The sequence below is a fragment of the Furipterus horrens genome, unplaced genomic scaffold (assembly GCF_987537825.1).
Source record: "Furipterus horrens unplaced genomic scaffold, mFurHor1.1.pri manual_scaffold_9, whole genome shotgun sequence".
Classification (NCBI taxonomy): domain Eukaryota; kingdom Metazoa; phylum Chordata; class Mammalia; order Chiroptera; family Furipteridae; genus Furipterus; species Furipterus horrens.
The window spans coordinates 50,595,542-50,618,097 of NW_028327179.1; the positions used below are offsets into that span (position 1 = coordinate 50,595,542).

The window sequence follows — 22,556 nt, forward strand, 5'->3', positions numbered from 1 at the left end:
TATCCCGGAGATGTTTTAGGAGACACCCAACAGGGGAGTCATGGAGAGGCTTAGATTGGCCAGTACCCATGATTAAAGGGAGGAGGGAAAGGAGAATTCTCAGGAGCGCAGCGGCTCAAGAGCCCAGAAGCTCAAGACTGTAAGAGCAACCCAGCGGCTTAACTCTGAGAGTCCAGGACCCAGAAACTGGACAAGGGCCTCCCTGCTGCCAATCAAGGAGCACTGAGAAGTGTTCTGAACACTTCTGGAGGCTTCTGGAGTTCTATGATATGCCTTGGTGCCTCACAGTCTTGCTGCCTATCTCCCTATGCTGATTTATGCTTCCTTTTGTTCTTATTCCCAACCATTTGGTGGAAATCTGCATGCTTACCCCATGCATTTTTGCACGTAGCTAACTCAATAAAAACCCTAACTGAAAGCCCTGGTTCCTGTGGCTCAGTGGATTGAGCATCGGCCTGCGAACCAAGTGTTGCTGGTTTGATTCCCAGTCAGGGCACATGACTAGGTTGCACACCAGGTCCCCAGCTGGTGACGGTGAGAGGCAAACGCACATTGATGTTTCTCTCCCTCTTTTTCTCCTTTCCCCTCTCTCTAGAAACAGATAAATAAAATAAAATAAAATAAAGTAACCTTGTTAAAAAATAAATTAATTAAAAAAAAAAACCCTAACTGAGAAAGAAGTGATCAGTGATCTTTTATGAGAGACACTCACCCTTCTCTCTCCAGAGACACTCACCCTTCTCTCTCCTCAGATAATATGTTTCTGAGTCAGTTCTTTCATCCTCACCAAGGGATCTGCGGGACAGGAAACCTCACAAGTGGCACACTCAACAGGGACTGGCAAGAAAGACTTGACAGGAAACCTAACAAGGAATGTTATTGTAGTTGTTCTGCTCAGTCAGATTCTTTCTGCTTGTTTCCAAAGTGAGGGTCGGCTCAGTGAGGCTGTATGAGTGTGGACCCTGACCTGGAGCACCTGGGTCAGCCCCTGTAGAGCCATGGGTTTGGCTTGCAGAGAAGTCTGTGGAATGTTGAATGTGTGGCTGGGTGGTTGGAGGTGTCAGGGGGGGCATTTGGTGGCACTATCCCAAACATTCCAAATGGATCTGGTCTGGCTAATGAGTGTTGTGGGTGAAATGCCACAGGCTTACCAGTCATTGAATAATATTTAATTGCTCTCTTAAGTCAGATAACTTTGTCACCCGTCCTAGACTAAGAATGTTGGAAAACATCTTTAGCTATGGCATCTAAGTCCGAGGTGTCCTGAATATTGTGGACATAGTCAGCCTCAACCTTGATCATCACATTGCATGGCGGCAAGTCCATCTGGTGGGCCTGGACCTTAAGTGAGGCTAATGGGTGTTCTGGACCAAGTAATCTCCAATGAAAGGAAGCCAGGTCTTCCTCAGGTAGAATGTGATTTCCTAATAGAGGGGCAAAGATAGGGAAGCAGTTTGAATTCTGGTCCAACTGCTTGGCCACATCGTGAATCAGCTACTGGCTTGTGGTGAGACTTTCCCCATTCCAGCACAGTTTTAGGGCATGGGCACTGAAGTAGTAGGGGATGTTACACAGCGCATAATTAGAGTCCTAGGCATGGGCACTGAAATAGTAGGGGATGTTGCACAGCGCATAATTAGAGTCCTAGGCAACCAAGCCATGAAAGCTGTTTCTCTGCAGAAACCAATCACTTCTTAATGATGATCCTCAATGCTCTGTGCAACCTTGACATGAAAGCAGATGAGCGCCAGGTGGATGCAATGCACCATACAGACAGATGGTAGGAACCAGACTTTAGGCAGCGGAGTGCCCTTGTTCTGGACATGGCTGATGATCTGCTGCATTGTTGAGCACTTGTTGCCCTGCCGCTTGACCCACTCATGCAGCCGCACCTTCTCAAGCACACCCTTGAAGAAGATGAAGAGCTCAATGTTGCCACTGAAGCAGGCCTTGGCCAGCGCCACCAAGTAGATGAGCATGTGGTTCTGCTGGCTGCCACTCACCCAGTCAGTGTAAAAGCTGCCTTAAGGATGGTGTAGGCAGTTGTCAGTGTCCACCAGCAGGTGCAGTGGAGTATACGTATATGGGTGTGCTGCTGCCCACCACCCACTGCCCACCAGGCTGTCCCTGGCTAGCTTCTGCAGCTCCACTGGCACCGCATCCCTCAGGCAGTGCCTCTTGACACAGTCCTGGGAGCCCTGCATGCCCAAGGCAGCAGCGGTGGCAGTGGTGGCAGTGGCTGTGGGTGGGCCTTGAGGGTGCTCATGGCCACTAGGGCCACCATGTGCTGCTGCCTCCCAGGGTCACGGAGGGGAGAGACTGGTGGTGCGCCTCTCCAGGCCAGGCCCTGAGGCTTTTTACTTAAGACAGTTTGATGCTGACCAGAATCTGAGTCCTAAGGGCTTAATGATTTGGGAAGAGAGGGGACATGCAGTATGCACAAAGGTGGAAATGACTCAAGCCCTAAACCAAGAAGGTTCTTGGCTTCTTGAAAGAATAAAATAAATATTGAGACTTGGAGTAAAGTAGAAAAGCAAGTTTTATTGAGCAGAGAGGACAAGCAAGGAAAGCCCCTCCATAGAGTAGTGCTCTCCCCTCACAAGGGTAGGAAGAGATACCTCAGCTACCCAGAGGTTGAGCTTATATCTGTTTGTAATTTCTATAGAAAATTGCTGGTATTGGGAAATGTGGGAAAAAACCATTAGGTTTGACTTTAACCTTTACAAGTTATATTTTGTGGTCTGTTTTTCTTTTATGGTATGAGTGTTAGGGCCAGAGACTGCTATTTTGCCTGCCCTGTGACCAGCCACCTGTGTCAGACCTTGCAAAATAGGCTAGGGCCAGTGGTGACTGTGTTATCAGAAACTATTGCCTGTGGTCGTGCCAGGTGTCCTGTGTTGTCAGTAACTTCCTCTCCCTGTTTTTTAAGAATCAATTGTTTTGACCTGCGGTCAAATCATTATACTTGCCCAGACTCTGACATTCCTGTCTCCCAGGACTAGAGCCCTTACAAATCCCTGCTCTGCTGCAGCTCACTGCTATGGTCACTCCAGACTCAGCCCGCTTGTTTGGACCTCCCCAATAAAGATTTTGAACTGGTTTACACGCCTCCTCCTTTCTTCCTTGATATGAACAAAGGAAAATCCACACAAAACCAATGGTTAAGGGAAGGAAACCAGGGTTCATATCAATGATTTGGAACATAAAGAAGAAAAAAACAGCCAACCAGTACAGAATGAGGAAACAAGAATTGAAAAAAATGAGGAGACGCTTAGGAACCTCCGGGACAATTTTAAACATGACAACATCTGAATTATAAGGGTGCCAGAAGGAGATGAGGAAGATCAAGAAATCAAAAACTTATGTGAGAAAATAATGAAGGAAAACTCAACAAATTTGGCAGAGGAAATATACATACAAGTCCAAGAAGCACAGAGAGTCCCAAACAAGCTAGACACAAAGAGGACCACACCAAGACACATCACCATTAAAATGCCAAAGTTTCAAGATAAAGAGAGAATTTTTAAAGTATATTTTATTGAATATATTGTTACAATAGTTCCAATTTTTTCCCCTTTGCTCCCCTCTTGCCAGCACCTCCTGTCCCCCAGCAATCCTACCACCCCTAGTCCATGCCAATGGGTCATGCATACAAGTTCTCCCTTTCATATATTATTCTTTTTTTTAAATAAATAAATAATTAATTAATTAACTATTACAATAAAAAATAACAATCCTCCCCTCTGAAACTTAAGACCCTTTATAATCTTATAAAGGATAATGGGAAAAGGTCTTATGCTCCTCTAGCTGCTTCAAGCTGGACATGGTCATCGTCCTACCTACTCTTGGGTCCACAAATCCCTAATAAAAGTGGGGGTATGGAGGGGAGGGTGGCTTTCCCACATGGGAAAGGATATTGTAGATTCCAGGTCAGTTGGCTGTCCCCAGACAACGGGATGCTTGGTTTAACAGGCTGGCATCCTTGTTGTATTCTGGGGACAACAGATTTGGCAACAGGGTTAAAAGGCATGATTCAATTCATAACCACTGGATGACAAAAGGCAGGAATTAATTTTTCAATGTCCCACATTAGGGAAAAAAGGGGCTTCTTTGGAGGAAGGCATGCAAGGAACGTCACACTTGTCCAAAACCCTTTTGCCCACTATACTTAGTTTGGGCTGAGGGGAATATTTTAGATTTCTCCCATCTCAGACCTCTGGGCCCTTTCTGTCCAAACCATTAGGATAGAAAAGAGGAACCAGTTTTAAAGTGAAGCCCACAGACCACTCCATTCTTCACCAACCCAGACACTTAGTTCAGCCAAACCATTGAGTCTCAGGAGGCAGCGATGCAGACAGCATTAAGTGAGGCCTATACATAGAGACAATCACTCAGATAATGAGATCATAGGCTTATGCCCTTTGAAAACAGAAAACACATGTTATTTTATGCAACATAACCCACAAACCAGTCTCTAAATCTGTAAGACTGTCTTATTGGAAAGACCTCCAATTGCAAGGCATTTGACATTCTTCTTGACTGTAAATAAGTAGCTGTACTACTTTATACTCACCACTGAGCAGAGTGATTTTCCTTGAATCATAATTTTTCTCCTTAATATTACCCTCCTTCTCATAAAAGGGACTGCATAAGGCCATTTTTAATTTATCCTGTTTGTTTGCATTAACACAAGAAGAGCAGTAAGTGATCACATACAATCTGTAAGTCTACTTTGCTGGAACTTACAAAAGGAACCTTTAGGGTGACCTTCAGTCTGCCCTTCAGGGCACAGAAGCTGAGTCACATACCTAGCATTCAGCCTTACCTGTAAACACCTGTGTTTTCCAAGTTCTTCAGGTTTTAAATTGTGCCTTAAGGTCTCTTCAAGCCATCTTTCAGGAAAGCAACCTTTGTTCCTTCCTTGGAGACATTGCCATGGACTCCACAACCAACCAAGGTACCAGGCCTTTTTTCTCATGGGCTTTTATTACCATTGAAAATCAATCCCAGTTCCTCAGGGTTTTTCGGTAACAGCCAGAGCCCAAGGATGTCTCCTTTAGGCCTGACATTCTAGTGAAAGTCTTGGTCAACAAAACCTCTATTAACAACTGGTCTTATTAGTTTTATGCAAAGAATCTTATGTCATTACTTACTTCTTCAGAATGCCAAGTTCTGGAGGGATCAGGTAGAGAGAAAAATATACAGTGTGAAGAAATTTCCTTGTCTTTCTAATATTCACTAAAATTGCATTTCCATTCTTTATATTTTCTTCCCCCCCAATAAAAATTTTTGTTTGTTTGCTTTTCTCTTAGAGCTGTCCTACTTTTTTGCCTATTGCTTCCCATTACCCTGTCCATCCCTTCTCCCACAGTCAATTCCCACCCAGTTGTCCATGTCCGTGGGTCATTTATACATGTTTTTTGACTAGACCCTTCCCCCTTCTCACCCTCCCTCCTCCCCCCTTGTCACTCTTAGTCTACTCCTTGTTTACATACCTCCGGTTCAATTTTGCTTGTGTTTGTGTTGTTCCTTAGTCTCCTGTAATAGATAATAGCATAAGGTGTTCTTCTTTTGTTGCCTGGCTTATTTCGCTCAGCATAGTTCTCTCTAGTTCCATCCATGTTCTTGCAAATGGTAGAAGTTCCTTCTTTCTTTCTGCTGCATAATACTCCATAGTGTAAATGTACCACAGTTTTTTGATCCACTCATCTACAGATGGGCACCTAGGTTGTCTTCAGCAGTTGGCTATTGTAAATAGTGCTGCTACGAACATAGGGGTGCATAGGTTCTTTTGAGTTGATGTATAGATATAATCTTAGCAATGGAATTGCTGCTTTAAAAGGCAGTTTCATTTTTAGTTTTTTGAGGTAATTCCATATTGTTTTTCATAATGGCTGGATCAGTCTGCATTCCCACCAGCAGTGTACCAGGGTTCCCTTTTCTCCGCATCATTGCCAGCACAAGTTGTTTGTTAATTTTTTGATGATGGCCATTCTGACTGGTGTGAGTTGGTATTTCATTGTGGCTTTAATTTGCATCTCTCTGATGGCTAGTGATCTTGAGCATTCTTTCATATGTCTATCATGCTCTGTATGTCCTCTTTGGAGAAGTGTTTGTTCAGGTCTTTTGCCCATTTTTTAATTGCGTTGTCTGTCTTCTTGGTGTTGAGTCATGTAAGTTCTTTATATATTTTGGAGATCAATCCCTTGTCTGAGGTATCATTGGCAAATATGTTTTCCCATATGGTTGGTTCCCTTTTCATTTTGCTGATGTTTTCTTTTGCTGAGCAGAAACTCTTTAGTTTGATGTAGTCCCATTTGTTTCTTCTTTCCTTTATTTCCCTTGCTTTAGTAGATATATCAGTGAAAATGTTGCTACGTGGGATATCTGAAAATTTCTTGCCTATTTTTTCCTCTAGGACTTTTATGGTGTCAGGGCTTACATTTAAGTCTTTGATCCGTCTTGAGTTTATTCTTGTGTGTGGTCTAAGTTGGTGGTCTAGTTTCATTTTTTTGCATGTCCCTGTCCAGTTCTCCCAATAGCACTTGTTGAAAAGGCTTTTTCACTCCGATTTATAATCCTTCCCCTTTATCAAATATCAGTAGACCATATAGACCTGAGTTTATTTCTGGGCTCTCTCTTCTGTTCCATTGATCTATATGTCTGTTATTATGCCAGTATCAGACTGTTTTGATTACCATGGCCTTGTAGTATAGTTTGATATCAGGTATTGTGACTCCTCCTACTGTGTTTTTCCACAAGATAGCTGTGGCTATTCAGGCTCTTTTTTGGTTCCATATAAATTTTTGAACTATTTGTTCTAGGTCTGTGAAATATGTCATTGGTATTTTAAGAGGGATTGCATTGAATCTATAAATTGCTTTGGGTAGTATGGACATTTTAATTATGTTGATTCTTCCCATCCATGAGCATGGTATATGCTTCCATTTATTTGTGTCTTCCTTAGTTTCTTTCTTCAGTGTTATGCAATTTTCTGAGTACAGGTCTTTAACTCCTTGGTTAAGTTTATTCCTAGGTAATTTATTTTTCTTTTCTTTTCTTTTTTTTTTATTGAGGCTTGTTTTCTGTTCTACCATGTGGTCTATCTTTAAAAATGTTCCATGTGCACTTGAGAAGTATGTATATTTTGCTTCTTTGGGGTGAAAACTTCTATATATATCGACTAAGTCCATTTGATCTAGAGTGTTGTTCAGTGCCTCAATATCCTTGGTGTTTCTTTGCTTCGAAGATCTGTCCATTGTTGACAATGGGGTGTTAAAGTACCCTACTATGAGTGTGTTGCTGTCTATATCTTTCTTGGAGTCTTTCAAAATTTTCCTTATATATTTGGGTGCTCCTAAGTTGGGTGCATATATATTTATAAGGGTTATATCTTCTTGATGGATTTTTCCCTTAAGAATACTTAAGGGAAAAATGCCCTTCTTTGTCTCTTTTTATGGACTTTGCTGTGAAATCTGTTTTGTCTGATATAAGTATTGCTACCCCGGCTTTTTTTTTAATGTCCATTTGCTTGAAATACTTTTTTCCATCCCTTTACTTTCAGTCTTTGTAGATCTTTTGTTCTAAGGTATGTCTCATGTAGACAGCATATATGTGGGTCATGCTTTCTAATCCATTCAGCTACCCTATGTCTTTTAATTGAAGCATTTAATCCATTTACATTTAAGGTTATTACCGATAAGTACTTATTCATTGTCATTTTTCCCCTTTGTACTCGTGTTCTTCTCTATCTCTCTGTCTCTTTATCTTCTTAGAGCAGACCCTTTAGCATCTCTTGCATTGCTGGTTTGGTGGAGATGTATTCTTCTAGCCTTCTTTTGTCTTGGAAGCTCCTTATTTCATCCTCCATTTTGAATGAGAGCTTTGCTGGGTATAGTATTCTAGGTTGTAGGCCTTTGTTTTTCATTGCTTGGAATATTTTTTGCCATTCCCTTCTGGCTTGTAGTGTTTCTGCTGAGAAATCTGATGATAGCCTTATTGGAGCTCCCTTGTCTGTTATTAGTTGTTTCTCTCTTGCTGCTTTTAGGATTCTCTCTTTGTCTTTGAATGTTGCCATTTAAATTATGATGTGTCTTGAGGTGGGCCTGTTGGGGTTCACCTTCATTGGGACCCTCTGTGCTTCCTGGACTTGCGTGACTCTTTCTCTCCTCATGTTAGGGAAGTTTTCTGTCATTAGTTTTTCAAAGAGGTTTTCTATCCCTTGCTCTTCTTCTTCTCCTTCTGGAATTCCTATGATATGGATGTTATTACGTTTCATGTTGTCCTGCAGCTCTCTTAGAACCTCTTCATTCTTGTTCAGTCTTTTTTCATTTTGTTGCATTGTCTGGGAGTTTTTGTGTACATTGTCCTCCAGCTCTCTGATTCGATCTTCTGCTTCCTCTAGCCTGCTTTTAATTCCTTCTCCTGTGTTCTTCAATTCAGAGATCGTATTCTTCATTTCCTCCTGGCTCTTATTGATAGCTTCTATGTCCTTTTTCATGCTGGTGTAATTCTCTGTGAGTTCCTTGTAGTTTTTCTGTAGTTCCTTGTAGTTTCCCTGGAGTTCTTTGTAGTTTCTGCTGAGCTCATTCAGCTTCTCCATAATCCATGTTTTGAATTCCGTATCTGATATTTTGCTCCCCTCTATTTCATTTAGCACTCTCTCTGGGGATTCTATCTTTCCTTTTGATGGGGTGTTGTTTCTCTGTCTCCCCATTTTTGTGATTCCTATTGTTTGTTGGTGCTTCTTAGAATGATGTGCTCTTCTTATTTTTCTTGTTACTATGGTAAATGGGATTTTCCTTTTAGTTTCTATCTCTGGTATTTTATTGTTGGTGTATAGAAATGCCTTCAATTTCTGAATATTGACTTTGTACCCTGCTATTTTGCCAAATTCACTCATTAGGTTGACTAGTTTTTTCATGAAGTCTATAGGGTTTTCTATGTACAATATCATGTCATCTGCAAATAATGACAGTTTTTCTTCCTCTTATCCAATTTGGATGCCTTTTATTTCTATTTCTTGTCTGATTGCTGTGGCTAAAACTTCCAAGACTATGTTGAATAGGAGTGGAGAAAGTGGACATCCTTGTCTTGCTCTTGATCTTAGGGGGAATGCTTTCATTTTTTGTCCATTGGGTATGATGTTGGCTTCAGGTTTCTCATATATGGCCTTTATTATGTTGAGGTATGCTCCCTCTATTCCAATTTTGCTGAGAGTTTTCATCATAAATGGGTGTACTTTATCAAATGCTTTTTCTGCATCTATTGATATCATCAAGTGATTTTTGTTTTCCATTTTGTTTATGTGGTATATTACATTTATTTATTTGAGAATATTAAATCATGCTTGTATCTCTGGGATGAATCCCACTTGATTGTGGTGTATGATCTTTCTAAGGTATTGCTGGATCCAGTTTGCCACTATTTTGTTGAGGATTTTAGCATCTATGTTCATCAGGGATATTGGCCTGTAATTTTCTTTGTTGTGTCTTGACCTGGTTTTGGAATTAGGGTAATACTGGCTTCATAGAATGAGTTTGGGAGTCTTCCCTTTTCTTGAAATTTTTAAAATAGTCTGAGAAGAATAGGAGTTAGTTCTTTCCTAAATGCTTTGTAAAATTCACCTGCAAAGCCATCGGTCTAGGGCTTTTGTGTGCTGGGAGTTTTTTTATTACTGCTTCAATTTCACTAGTTTTTATTGGTCTGTTCAGGCTTTCTGCTTCTTCTTGATCCAGTTTTGGAAAATTACATCTTTCCAGAAATTTGTCCATTTTATGTAGGTTTTCAAATTTCTTGTGATACAGTTGTTCATAATAATTTCTTACAACCGTTTGTATTTCTGTGGTATCGGTTGTGATTTCTCCTCTTTCATTTCTGATTTTGTTTATTTGGGTCCTCTCTTTTTTTTTCTTGATCAGCCCGGTTAAAGATTTGTTGATTTTGTTTATCTTTTCAAAGAACCAACTCCTGGTTTTATCGATCTTTTGAATTGTTTGTTTAGTCTCTATATCGTTTAATTCTGCTCTGCTCTTGATGATTTTCTTCCCTCTACTCACTTTGGGCTTTGTTTGTTGTTCTTCCTTTAGTTCTTGTAGCTGTAGGGTTAGATTTTTTATTAGAGATTCTTCTATCCTTTTTAGGTAGGCCTGTATTGCTACGAAATTTCCTCTGAGGCCTGCTTTTGCTGTATCCCATAGGTTTTTGGTTTGGTGTGTTCATTATCAGTTGTTTCCAGAAACTTTTTTATTTTTTCCTTGACGTCATTGTTAACCCATTCATTATTTAATAGCATGTTATTCATTCTCCATGAGTTTGAATGTTTTTGAGTTTTTTCCTTGACGTTGATTTCCAGTTTTAAGCCATTGTGATCTGAGAACATGCTTTATATAATTTCAATTTTCTTGAATTCATTCAGGCTTTTTTGTGTGCTTCCATGTGGTCTGTCTTTGAAATTGTTTTATGTGCACTTGAAAAGAATGTATATTTTGCTTCTTTGGGGTGAAAAATTCTATATGTATCAATTAAGTCCATTTGATCTAGAGTGTTGTTCAATGCCTCAATACTCTTGGTGTTTCTTTGCTTTGAAGATCTGTCCATTGTTGACAACAGGGTCTTAAAGTCCCCTACTATGAATGTGTTGCTCTCTATATCCTTCCTGAAGTCTTTCAAATTTTTTCTTACATATTTGGGTGCTCCTATGTTAGGTGCATATATGTTGAGAAGCATTATATCTTCTTGATTGATTTTTCCTTAAGTATTATGAAATGTCCTTTTTTGTCTCTTTTTATGGCCTTTGCTGTGAAATATGTTTTGTGTGATAGAAGTATTGCTACCCCACCTTTTTTTTTCATGTCCATTTGCCTGAAATACTTTTTTCCATCCTTTCACTTTCAATCTGTGTAGATTATCTGTTCTAATGTGGGTCTCTTGTAGACAGCATATATGTGGGTCATGCTTTCTAATCCATTCACCTACCCTATGTCTTTTGATTGGTGCATTTAATCCATTTATATTTAAGGCTATTATCAACAGGTACTTACTCATTGTCATTTCCCCCCTTTGTACTTGTGCTTCTCTCTATATCTCTCTGTTTCTTCATCTTCTTAAAGCAGACCCTTTAGCATCTTTTGCAATGCTGGCTAGATGGAGATGTATTCTTTTAGCCTTCTTTTGTCTTAGAAACACCTTATTTCACCTTCCATTTTGAATGAGAGCTTTGCTGGGTATATTAGTCTTGGTGGTAGGCCTTTGTTTTTTATTGCTTGGAATATTTTTTGCCATTCCCTACTGGCTTGTAGTGTTTCTGCTGAGAAATCTGATGATAGCCTTATTGGAGCTCCCTTGTATGTTATTAGCTGTTTCTCTCTTGCTGCTTTTAGGATTCTCTCTTTGTCTTTGAATATTGCCATTTTAATTATGATGTGTCTTGAAGTGTACCTGTTGGGGCTTATATATATTGGGACCCTCTGTGCTTCCTGGACTTGTGTGACTCTTTCTGTCATCAAGTTAGGGAAGTTTTTTGTCGTTAGTTTTTCAAACAGGTTTTCTATCCCTTGCTCCTCTTCTTCTCCTTCTGGAATTCCTATGATACAGATATTATTACATTTTAGGTTGTCCTGCAGCTATCTCAAAACCTCTTCATTTTTTTTTTTTCAGTCTTTTTTCATTTTGTCGCACTCTCTGGGAATTTTTTTCTATGTTATCCTCCATTTCGCTGATCCGATCTTCTGCTTCCTCTAGTCTGCTTTTAATTACTTCTACTGTGTTCTTCAATTCAGAAGTTGTATTCTTCATTTCCTCCTAGCTCTTATTGATAGCTTCAATGTCCTTTTTCGTGCTGGTTTAATTCTCAGTAAGTTCCTTGTAGTTTCCCTGGAGTTCCTTGTAGTTTCCCTGGAGTTTTTTGTAGTTTTCTTTAAGCTTGCTGATCTCATTGAGCTTCCCTATAACCCATCTTTTGAACTCCATGTGTGATAGTTTGCTTCCCTCTATTTCATTTAGCACTCTTTCTGGGGTTTCTTCCTTTCCTTTCGATGGTTGGTTGTTTCTCTGTCTCCCCATTTTTGTGACTCTTATTGTTTGTTGCTGCTTCTTAGATTGATCTCCACTTCTTTGATCTGCCCCTAGTGGCATCAGATCGTGTACCATTCTGGGCCTAAGCAGCCTGTTGGAGACTACCTGAGATCCACTACCTTTGTCTATCTCCATTTGTTGTTAATCTATTTAATCTGTGATCGGCCATCAGGTTTAAGGACCCAGGGTGTGGCAGCTTAATTCCTGTGGGCTTGGCTTTTGCTTCCCCTCAGGCTGATGCCTCTTCAAAGGGAATGGTCTGACTCTAGTCTCAGGAATGAGTCAGCACTGGGACCGGATCGGCTGCTCCTTCAGTTCTCCCCTGAAAGCCACCACCCCAAATTCTCCCCAAGCGTCCCTCTCTGCCTTCCCTCTGCTTGAGCCCAGGGTAAGTGGGTGCTAAAATATTTTCATACATGATCTCCTTAAGAGCTCTTTATCTGCAGCTGTTTCTTTCAGGCTAGCAAGAAACCCTGTGACCTTTTGCTTTTCACAGCTGGATACTATTTTACTTTCCACTCTGTTGCTTTAGGCTGGGAAGCCCAGCTGAGGGATTAGACCCTTCCCTTTTCAGAGGGAACTCCCAGTTGCTTAGCTGCTTTTCAGTCCCTTCAGCTGCCACCCTAGGGAACCCAGCCAGCCCTTTCACATCTCCACACTTCCTACCAGTCATGTTGTGATGATGCGACCTTTTCTATCTCTCTGTGGTTATAAGACTTCTCTCCAGCTAGTGTTCAGTTGGTTATTTCAGATGATTTCTCCACACTTAAATTGTAAGTCCAGACTGGTCCTGGGAGAAGGTTAGTGTAGCTTCCACTTCCTCCTCCACCATCTTGGATCCCTCTCCAAGAGATAATCTTAAAAGCAGCAACAGAAAAGCAGAGACTTTCCTACAAAGGGGTGCCTATAAGACTATCAGCTGACTTATCAAAAGAAACTTGGCAGGCAAGAAGGGGCTGGCAAGAAGTATTCAAGGTAATGAAAAGCAAGGACTTAACAACCAACATCACTCTATCCAGAAAAGCTGTCATTTAGACTGGAAGGGCAAATAAAGTGCTTCCCAGACAAGGTAAAGCTAAAGGAGTTTATCATCCCCAAGCCATCATTATATGAAATGTCAAAGGACTTACTTAAGAAAAAGAGGATCAACACTATGATCAGCATTAAAATGACAACAAACTCACAACTATCAACAACTGAATCTAAAAGATAAAAACAAACTCTAACTAAGCAAACCAGAATAGGATCAGAATCATAGGTATAGGGATCATTTGGAGGGTTATCAGCTGGACGGGGTAAGGGGGAGAAATGGGGAAATGGTTCAGGGATTAAGAAGCATAACTGGTTGGTAAAAAATAGACAAGGGGGAGTTAAGAATAATATAGGAAAGGGTGAAGCCAAAGAATTTATATACATGACCCATGGACATGAACTAAGGGAGGTGGAATTGCTAGAGGGAAAGGGGCTATTGGGAAGAGGGGAGCAAAGGGAAAAAACATTGGGACTACTGTAACAACATAACCAATAAAATATACTTAAAAAAAGAAAAAAAGAAAGAGAGAAAGAAAGAGAGCACAGTTTCAAGGTTTTCTTTCCCAGATAGTGGGAAAGATACATAGAATTTTAAAGACTTCTGAGTTAGTGGGTGGGATGTCTATCCCTCCTTCTCCCTACCTTGGTTTGCTATCTATCCTACCTAACATTTGGAGTGCCATCCCAATACACCAAGGTTGCAGGTTCAATCCCCAGTCAGGACACATACAAGAATCAACCAATGAATGCATAAATAAGGGGAACAATAAATCAATGTTTCTTTTTCTCTCTCCCTCTCCCTCTCTCTGAATAAATAAAATAAATGAATAAAACCAATCATTCTGGAATTTCTTTGTCAACACTAGTAAAGTTATCTGCCTGGTGAAGACCCCTGCTGTCCTTCCCCCAAAGACTTTACCTAAAACAATCCTTCCTTTTCTCCTGTGAATAAGTTTCTTGTCCAGCTCAGTTTCCTATAAAAACTTTCTTTTTTTACAGTCCCTTTCACCTCTCTGTTTATTAGATGGGCTACTACTTGGTTCATTAATCATTCTATTACAGGATGGAAAAAGGCAGCTGCCAAAAATTCCCCACAGCCCATAGTTTGGGGAATGGGCGATGGGACTCAGTGAAATACAGCCATTTTTCCTAAGAGGGGCCTTTACCTATGGTGGGTAGCTAGTGTCTTAGTTATGCAAATGGCCATGGCCCTCTGAGTCATCAGGAGATAGGAGGGGCTTTTGCCACAGAATGGTGACAAAAGAGCTTGGAGGGAAGCTTCCTCTGATTCTGCTAATGGCCAGAACCAGTTACCACACCCATTGCATCACAGGCCATGGTCAGGTATTTAAAAATAAGGTTGCAGCCATTAAAAAGAGTGAAAAACATGTGGTTTTGAAAGCAAGAAGAAGGCCATGTGGTCTGAGAGAAGGAAGGAGCAGCTATGCAGTTCATAGGAATAATTTAGCCATGTGGCCTGGGCTAGTAAAAAGCTGATATGCTGCTGCTTTAATTGTGCCTGATTCAGCGGACTCCAAAGCTGCCAATGACTCTGTTTTGTACACTTGAACTTAATGAACTATTACAGGCAGATAGGTCTCTCTTAGGACTTCTGCCTTTACTGGACTTTTCCATATTCCAGTGCAACATGGCACATGCTTTCCTGGACTATTTAAGGAGGCTGATGACATCCTGGAGTATTGTATGGACTGTTCTCCAGATCTTGAACAAGAGAGCTGACAGATAAGGAATGGAGAACTTCTGGGCATGTTTTTGGTGCCCTGATGTAAAACCCAGCAATTAATGTTGAGGAAAACAGGTCTTTACTTACAATATTCCAACCTGGGGAGGGAAGTGAGCACTTCAACTCAGAGCTCAGTCTTCTCACAGGAACCATCACACCCCTTGCTCTCCAAAGGGCTAGAAGCCAAAAACATGCCCAGAAGTACCCCATCCCTTATCTATCAGCTGTCTCCTTCAGGTCTGGGGTACAATGTCATTAGCCTCCATATAACAGTCCAGGAAGACATGTGCCATGTTGCACTGGATCACCCATGGTTCTCTCTCAGTCCTTTCAAAGCCACATGGATCTCTTTCCTTCTAAAACTGCATGGTGCTCTCTTTCAACCTCCTTGAAAACTGCGTGGAGTTCCCTTTCTCTACCTCCTTGAAAACTGCATGGTTCTCTCTACCTCTTTGCAAACTGCATGGTTCTCTTAGTCAAAAATGCCTGCCACCTCATTTTTAAATCCCTGACTGCATCTTGTGACACAATGGACAAGGTGACTAACTGCAGCCACTTGTAGAATTTTAAGTAGGACCCATAAGCTTTTCCTCACTGTTAATTGGCCAAAGCCCCTCCCATTTCCTTGGGAACTTGGAAGAACCAAATCCATTTGCATATCTAAGACACTAGCTACCAGCCATAGTATGCAAAGGCAACTTGAAATCTGTCCCCTCCCCCCATTCCCAAATCACAGGCTCTGGGTATTTTGAGGGCCCTGCTCTGTGACACCATGTGAGAATAGGGCTCTGAGCTAAAGTGTTTACAGCCCCCAACACTAACTGGTGGGTTTTACACCAAGTTGCCATTTTGCTCAGTAACAATTTCATAAAGGCAATTACATTTTTAAATTTATTTGGTTGATTTTTTTAAACACCATGATTAAGGAAGATAAGATTTGGATGGATAGCTAATGTTTTGATGTTTTCTCCTTGTAGTAACATATCAGTTATTTCTTGGGAACAGAACAGGGTAGATCTTTGGTATCCTCATACCATTTATCAAATTCATATTTTTCTCAGATGAAGGTAAAATTCTTACATAACAAATAGCCAATAGTTTTGGGCTAGTAAGGTGGAATTTCCTGAGAGTTCCCGGGCACCCCATACTCTGCTAGTGCCCTAATCATGTGAAGAAGCTATTAGGTAATCCAACACCAGAAAGACATGAAGAAAAACAGGTTTAAGAGTTATTAAATGGTAGAATTCACAGACTTGGGTTAAAGAGAGGGAAACGACAAGAATGACTGCCAGGATTCTAAGTGGAGATAGTGACTACAGCTGAGGTGAAGAATATAGGGCAGAGAAGTTTTGAGAGGAGGAGGAAGATGAATCCTGTTTTGGGCAGGCAGAATTTTAAGAGCCTGGAAGATCTCCAAATGGTGATACCCAGTTGGCTAAATGGTTTTGGAGTTTAGGAAAGTCATTTGAGCCAAACACTCAGATTTGAGCATCATTAACATTTAAATGGTTGTTAAATCTGTAAAATAATAATATTACCAGAGTGAAAAGGGGGTGGGAAGAGGTTTAAGAGGGTAAATGAGAAATAAATGACAATGGAAGAAAACTTTGAAACAGGTAGAATAAAGTGTTTTCAAAATGTGCTTCATAACTATGGTGGTTGTCAATACGTAGCTATAAAACCATAGTCCAGGAGCTACCCTTGCTTCTTTTTTAAAAAGATTTTATTTATTTATTTTTAAAGAGAGGAGAAGGGAGGGAGAAAGAGAGGGAGAGAAACATCAATGTGCAAGAGAAAAATTGATCAGTTGCCTCTAACACCCCCCCAAGCAGAGACCTGGCCCGCAACCCAGGCATGTGCCCTGACTGGGAATTGAACTGATGATCTTTTGGTTCATGGAATAATGCCCAACCCGCTGAGCCACATCAGTCAAGGCGACCCTGATTTTTTGTGTTGTTGTTAAAGATTTATTTATTTATTTATTTATTTGTAGAGAGAGGGGAAGAGAAGGAAAAAGAGAGGGAGAGAAACATCAATGTGTGGTTGCCTCTCACACACCCCCAAGTGGGAACCTTGCCCACAACCCAGGCATGTGCTCTGACTGAGAATCGAATCAGTGATCCTTTGTTTTTCAGGCTAGTGCTCAATCCACTGAGCCACACCAACCAGGGCTACCCTGACTTATTTTAAGTTTGTTTTTCAGATCTAAAGCTAAGTCATCAATCACAGGGACCACCTCCGTACCTGATTGGGAATGTTCCTTTCTGCATTCCATAATAAGTGCTGCACAATCTCCGAATGCTTTGATTCACTCACATATACAAGGACATCAGTGATCCAAATAAGGAAAAGCCTGCTAACCTACTCCCTGATTGGTGAACCCCAGAAACTTCTACATTCCCAAGCCATAAAACCCCCTAAACCCCACTTTTGGGACACAGAACCTGGAATCTTACCTCAGTGTTCTCACCTTCCGCAGAGCCTCAATAAATCTTCCTTTCCTTTTATCAGTGTTCCTGGCCTAAATTCTTTTATATCAGAAGACAATCCAAATTCATTGGTAACAACTTGACTTGGGGTGGTGAACACTCAATAAAATATACAGATGGTGTATGACAGAATTATACTTCTGAAACCTATACAGTTTTATTAACTAATATCACCGCAACAAATTGAATTAAAATTAATATTAATAGGGCCACTTCAAAAAGGAGTTAGAGCTGCCATCTCAAAAGAATTACCTTGTATGGCTTACTCCCCAAACCCTTGGAATGTCTAAAAGTGGGAAAAATAACTTTTGGACTGGGCCTAAAGCATCATTGTATTCTGAACCATTTGCAAAGCCAATAGGAGAGCAGATGTCATAACTACAAGACTAAAAATTAAAGATATTCTTTAGAATAAGCATTACAGTGCTAGCTTATCTGAACCTATAGAAATTCCTTTTTTAGTTTGTTAACACCATAGAAGTTTATTTCTTCTACTTAGGTAATTGTCTCCCTTCCCTTTCTCATAAATACCCTTTGCCTTCATCTCCTAATCAGAACAGTATTTGGGTTTCTGCTTGAATCAATGTTTCCTAAAAGCTATTCTTTTGAATCTCACATAAATGTTTATTGGCTCTCACCTTGGCCTTTTATTTTTAAGGAAAGAAATTCAAGTAATAACTAAAGTTACTTAAGGAGAGCAGATAGAATGAGAAGACAAAAATAAGTGGGCAAAAGAATAGATTAACAGATTGAGATAGCAGAGGGCAAGAGAGAGAGAGAGAGAGAAAAAGAGAGAGAGAGAGAGAGAGAGAGAGAGAGAGAGAGAGAGAGAGAGAATAAAGAATGATGAGACAGTGAACAAAATGTAAAAGGGTTCAAGAAAGAGGAAATAATCAGCATATTGAAATATTATTTGTGCTGTCCCATAGATTGTTTTTTTCCTTACAGGATGTTGCCAACATTTCTTTTTTCATTTTAATAAGTATAGATCTTCAATGTAATTTAAATAGCTACAATGTAGCTGCTACACAGAATTCAATTGCATGGGTGCATCATATTTTATTTAACTAATCAACAACTAAACCTTAAATTATTTCCAATTTCTTCTCTTATAGATATTTTTATAAATATCTTTTTATATAGATCTTGTTAGGATGGTCAGTGACGTGGGCTGTGAAAGAATTCACAAAAAGAGAAGAAAGTGTAGAGCGTAAGTTTTTATTCACTCTCCAAGAAAGGGAAGGGGCATGGTGTGGAGAGATACATGAACATTGAGGGGTGAGGGATTTGAGCTTTTATTGAAATGTAATTGGATTAAATATGTGGGGTCTTCCAGCCAAGATGGAAGCATAGATATACATGCTTCACCACCCTCCACAACAATATGAAGAAATGCAACTACCTCAATATTAAAACAACCAGAACTACCAGAAAATTGTACTGCATGGAAGTCTAACAAACAAAGATATAAAGAAGAAATACACATACAGACAGATAGGAGGGGCAGAGAAGGGGCGGAGAGGACATGGAGTGGCAATGGCAGTGGAAATAAGGCAGTGGTTGTGACTGGCCAGTGGAAAGAGCAGTCACACATTATATAAGTTGGGAGGAACACCTTAAGAGTAATCCCAGTCCCAGACAAGACCATGCAGCTCATGGCTCCAGTGCTGGGGAAAATAATGCTTCATCACTTCTACCTGTGAAAACCAGTGAGGGTAGGGGAGAAGAAGAAACTGCCAGTCTCTCAGAAAAGTCCATTTGTTTAGAGGCCCCCATGATCTTAGAATGTTTGCAAACCCACCCACTGAAGGAAACACAACTAGGGCAACAGCTAGAGAGATGCCAGTTCCATACAGGAAGAGAGAGAAGTGCCTGGAAAAGGGGAAAGTACTGAACAAGTGGTATTGTTCCCTCTCAAACCCCTCCCCCACATATAGCATCAAAACGTGGTGAAATAAGTCACCCTGTACTGATTACTACCTAAGGCTCCGACCCTTACAACATAACAGGTACAACAGCTCTACCTAAGACACAGGCAAATGCAGGAGGTGGTCAAGCTGAGGAGGTAGAGAAGTATGGCCCACAAGAGGGAACAGATCAAGGTTCCAGTGGGAGAACTAAATGATGAGGAGATAGCCAACCTAACATATACAGAGTTCAAAACACTGCTGATAATGATGCTCATAGAATTGACAGACAAGATTAAGTACGACAAAATCATAAGGGAAAAAACGAAGGCTATGCTAAGTGGAACAAAGAAAAGTCCACATGAGACCATTGCTGAAAGAAAGGAAATTGGGGTTCAAATCAATGATTTGGAACACAGGAAGAAATAAACAGTTGACCAGTACCAGAATGAGAAAACAAGAACTCAAAAAAACAATGAGAGGCTTAGGAACCCCTGGAACAACTTTAAACATACCAACACCTAAATCATAGGGGTGCCAGAAGGAGAAGAGGAACAGGAAGAAATTGAAAACTTATTTGAAAAAAATAATGAAATAAAGCTTTCCTCATTTGGCAAAGAAAATATATCTACAAGTCCAGAAAGCACAGAGTGTCTGAAACAAGCTAGATCCAAAAAGGACCACACCAAGACACATCATAATTAAAATGCCAAATGTTCAAGATAAAGAGAGAATCTTAAAAGCAGCAAGAGAAAAGAAGAGAGATACTTACAAAGAAGTCCCTATAAGACTATCAGCTGATTTCTCAAAAAAAAACTTTGCAGGCAAGAAGGGGCTGACAAGAAATATTCAAGACGACTCTATCCAGCAAAGCTATCATTTAGAATGGAAGGGCAGATAAAGTGCTTCCCAGACAAGGTAAAGCTAAAGGAGTTCATCATCACCAAACCATTATTATATGAAATGTTAAAGGGACTCATTTAAAAAAAGATCAAAACTATGAACATTAAAATGACAACAAACTCAGAACTATAAGCAACTAAATCTAAGAAATAAAAACAAAAACAAACTAAGCAAACAACTAGAATAGGGACAGAATAATAGGAATAGGGATCATTTGGAGGGTTATTAGCTGGGAGGGGGAAGGGGAAGAAATGAAATGGTGCAGGGATTAAGAAGCATAGGTACAAAATAGACAGGGGGAGTTAAAGAATAATATAGAAAAGGGTGAAGCCAAAGAACATGCAGGCATGACCCATTGACATGAATTAAGGGGGATGGGACTTCTGGAGGGAAGGGGAGTACTGGGCAGAGGTGAGCAGGGGAGAAAATATTGGGACAACTATAACAGCATGATCAATAAAATATACTTAAAAATATTGTGGGGGTTGCTGTTGTGTGCTCCTGGGTTGTTGAGGCATTGTACACCAGGTTGCAGTTTGTTCCAATGTTAACTTCTGCCTGTAGCTGTAGGGAGTGGTTAGTCACATTCTATTTTTGCTTCCCAGTAATTTCCAGTCCTGGGGATATAAGTTCAGAGAGTAAAATGGCAGTCATATTTACTAAGGTTATACGCCTGCTTAGTAAATGCTGCCATGATAGTAAATGGTGCTGACTTTATCCTTTCATTCCCCCTTCTGGTTTTAAAATGAATTTATTCTTAATGATCCGGCCAAGTTTTAGTTTGGGTGAGTAGGGATGAAGGTCTCTTCTTCTGTAACTACTTCAGGCTGGCTAGGGGTGTAAAGCTATCCCTGCCTGTGGGTCTCAGTCTGGGTCATTAAGGAGAAGAAGGTGGAATTGAGCAGCCTGAAAAGTGAGAGCTGCAGCTGGAGGCTATTTGTGGAGGGAATCTTCCAGTGCCTGGATCCTCGATTGATTGAATGATATGAGATAGTTAAGAAGACATGGCCTAAAAACAAGAATAAAGAAAAAATTTGCTATAGGTCCTAGGAAGGGAATTAGTCAGGAAAACCAGGACCAGGTATTGGCTTTAAAATCCCAAAAAGGGAGAGGTGGGGTAGGTATACTGCATCAGTAGTTCAATAATTCCAAGTCAAAGGATGAAAGGAAAAAAATGGAACATTAGCTTGGAAGAAAACTAGAAAAATTAAGATTTAATTCAGTTTGTGGATGATAATTGAACATTGTGATTTTCATTGAAACGCGATCTTTCTCCCTAAAATCACCCTGATTTTATTAAAGAAACTGCATAGAAGTCCTGTTTCAGTTTGGCCTGATTATTTGCATGAACACAACAAGAATAATTGGTCACAATAATAGGCTCTTTCAAATCCGCTTTGCTAGAATTTTACAAGGAACCTTTAGATTCTCTTCTAGTCAGCCCTTCAGGACACAGAAGTCAATCTGCCTTTGTCTGCAATACCTATAGTTTTAGGTAGATTCCTCAAGTTCCTGAGGTCCCTGAAATATCTTCAGATTCCTTTCTTGCCATCTTTCAGCAAGCAAAGCTACCTTCATTCCTTACCTGGAAAGACTGCCACGAACCATGAGACCAAGCAAGGTACCAGGCCATTTTCTCCAAGGGGCTCTTATTGGCTTCAAAAGTCAATCTTAATTCCTTAAGGATTTTTGGTGATATCCAGAGTCCAGGAATAACTCTTTCAATCACAACATTCCAGACAAAGACTTGGTTAATAAAACCACATTTGGAAACTAGTGCTATTATAAAGAGAACAGACTCTTATTGGGCTTATGCAAATAAACATATTGCCACACACAAAAAATACTACTTTCTTATTAAGAGGTGCTGAATTCTGAAGGGGTTAGGTTGGGAGAAAAATGTAAATGTTTCAATACTGCTTATGAGGATATAATCTACAAAACTTTTTAGGGAAAATATGTTTCTTATATCTGGAAAACAAAAAGACTTAAAATTAGCAATATTTTTTAACAAACTCATAAGAATAACAATTATTTTTAGTTTATTTAGTCCCATATAACCAATTTTGTTTGTCTTGATTATTTGCCAGTATTTTCATGAATCCAGTTATTATTCCTTAAGGTTCTATAAATCTTCATTTACTTTAAAGATATGACCTACTTATATACCTGTAATTTAGAGTAAGTCAGAACCTTTTTCATGAACCTATCCAAAGATCCATTTGCAAATGCATTAGAGTAAAATAGTAACTGTTTATAAATGACCAAATTTAAAATGATATGGTTGTAGATTCGATTAAAATGGAATTGATAAAGTACTTTACTTCTTTGTAAATTATAATATTTAAAAAATTCTTGATAAATAATAATTACTATGAAATGACATAAAAGAACAATATAAAGCTC

The 22,556-nt window shown here is 39.9% G+C and overlaps 1 pseudogene; it reads right to left on the bottom strand.

Moving 5' to 3' along the window:
- Positions 1-863: 863 nt before the first annotated feature.
- LOC150001725 (constitutive coactivator of PPAR-gamma-like protein 1 pseudogene) lies at positions 864-2,204 on the bottom strand (annotated as a pseudogene).
- Positions 2,205-22,556: the final 20,352 nt, after the last annotated feature.